This window comes from Euprymna scolopes, chromosome 41 (assembly GCF_053919585.1).
Source record: "Euprymna scolopes isolate OS-2025 chromosome 41, ASM5391958v1, whole genome shotgun sequence".
Lineage (NCBI taxonomy): Eukaryota > Metazoa > Mollusca > Cephalopoda > Sepiida > Sepiolidae > Euprymna > Euprymna scolopes.
In genome coordinates this window covers 38820008-38822824 of record NC_136522.1, presented here as the reverse complement: position 1 = coordinate 38822824, position 2817 = coordinate 38820008, and positions in this window count along the sequence as shown.

The following is a 2817-nucleotide window of genomic DNA, read 5'->3' as shown; positions in this document are numbered from 1 at the left end:
ATGTGTTTTGTATGTATATAGATGTACATATATATGTATGTATCTACATAGATGTATATATATATATGTATGTTTATATATGTATATATATGTATGTATATATATATATAGATGTGTATTTAGGTATGTCTATATATGTATATATATGTATGTATATATGTATATATATGTGTATATATATGTATGTATGTATGTATGTATATATATGTATATATAGGTATATGTATGTATATATATGTGTACGTATATATATGTATGTATATATATGTATATGTATGTATATATATATATGTATATATATATGTATGTGTATATATATGCATATATGTGTATATACACACACACGCACACACATATATATATATATACGAGGGTAAATCAAAAAGTTCTGAGACAAATTGAAGAAAAACTTTATTTATGGAAGTTGAAAACTTTATTTTTCTACATACAATCCGCCTAACTCAATACACTTCTGTAAGCGATGTTTCTATCGATAAATTCCTTCTTCATAAAATTCTGGAACTTGTCTAGTGAACCAGGTCACAACCTCTTTCTTTGCTTCATTTATGGATTGAAATCTTATTCCTTTCAAATGTTCCTTCAGTTTTGGAAATAGGAAGAAATCATTAGGCGCTAAATCAGGACTATAGGGAGGGTGTGAAAGGATTTCCCAGCGAAACTCGCGTAAAATTGTTCTTACAGTCTTGGTCGTGTGTGCTGGAGCATTGTCATGATGGAACAGAATTTGACAATGGAGCTTTCCTCGTCGTTACTTAGCCAATGAAGTCTTCAGCTTTCTCAAAACTCCTTCGTAATAGCTTGTGGTGATAGTTTTCTGTCCTTCAAGAAAATCTAATAAAACGATTCCATCTTTATCCCAAAAAACAGTTGCCAATATTTTTTGAGCTGACCTTTCTGCTTTGAACTTGATAGGGCCTGCTGATCCTCTTGGTAACCATTGTTTAGACTGAACTTTGCTTTTAGGATCGTATAGGTAAATCCATGTTTCATCACCGGTTATAACCCGTTCAAAAAAGTTTGCCTCATTTGCTTCAATTCTAGTCAGAAGGGCCAATGAAAGATCTGATCTCAGATTCAACTGATTCTGCTGCAACGCTTTAGGCACCCAAAGAGCAGAAAGCTTACTCAGACCAAGATCTTCTTTCAGAATTGAAAAGGTTTACCCAAATGAAATGTCAAGCTCCTTAGCAATCTCATTCACTGTTATTCTCCGATCTTCTTCAACAAGATTCCTGACAAGCTCGATGTTTTGAGCATTTTTTGATGTTGAAGGCCTACCTTCTCTTTGGTCATCTTGAAGATCATTCCTACCATCCTTGAATCGTCTGATCCAACGATAAACAACAGCTCTAGAAGGTGACGAGTCTCCATAAACATTTTGTAGAGCTTTAATGATTTCCGTCGGTTTCCATTCCAGTTTTGTTAGAAATTTAATGTTTGCACGAACTTCAAATTGGCTCATTTTGGACTGTCAAAAAGTTAATATTATAAAATATTATCTGAAAAAAAAGAATAAAAGATTTAGAATGCTGTAACTTGTCAAATTTGTTGTTAAGTAATCAGTAGTGCAATTAAACCTTGTTTTGTTGCTCTATTTTCATTTAGATTGAATTTATATCACTTGTCTTAAAACTTTTTGATTTACCCTCGTATATATATATATATATATATATATATATATATGTGTGTGTGTGTGTGTGTGTGTGTGTGTGTGTGTGTGTGTGTGTGTGTGTAGATTCACCACGGCTTCCGGGAACCCTCTCCGCCCCACATACACATGGAAATAAACACATACATTCATACATATAGAATGCACGTAAACATACATACACATGTACAAACACATGAAAACATACACACATAGAGACACACATATACACATGTACATACATATGCATATACACACGTACACATACGCATACATGTAAAAATACACATGAAGGAGCGTTCCAAATGTCATAAATCCTCAATGATCAGGATTAAGGCGATGGTACAATTCACTGAGTTTGACATGAATAAAAAAAAAGAAAAACAATCCAAAAGAAACAATTTGTAGAAGAGACAGTCACTCGTTGAAGTGTTTGTGCAAGCTTACAAATGAATGGACGTAGGAATCAGACGAAAACAAAATCCAACAGATCAGTATTCAAACGTCTGGATTCTTTTATAAATAAAATGTTTGTTTATAAGACTCAACGTTCTGCTGTAGATAATAAGGATGATGATAAATTTCATACATTATTTTACAAATAAATGGATGTAGGAATCGGACCAAAACAAAATCCGACAACCCCTCTAGGAGAAGCAAATCTCTGATTGAAAAAACATAAAGCGGGAGACACGTACCCGCATTAAGCTGGTCTGCAGTTTACTGGCTATATTGCTTTTGCTTGTTGCTGGGTCTCAATATTTTGAACCGAGAGAGAGATATAGCTGTCGTACAAAGCTAAGACTCCGTAACATCATCTTTGTATAGATACTCCCTCAGGCATTTGTCTATAAAAATAGTCCAGTGGTGATGGAAAAGTTGTGGCGCCTGATCGCCTGAAATGCTGGAAGCATGTCATAATTGATCTGCCATCATCATATCTATATATGTATGTATGTTCATATATGTACGTGTTTGTATATGTATGTGTATATGTATGTATATATGTACGAGGGGTGTGCAATAAGTAATGCCCTTGACCCACTTCTAGTTGTCTGATCGAGCTTTTGTATATGCAATGATTTATATCTCTACGGGTTATGTGGAAAATTACAGCTCTGAACTAATTGTGGTTTCTGTTTTACAGG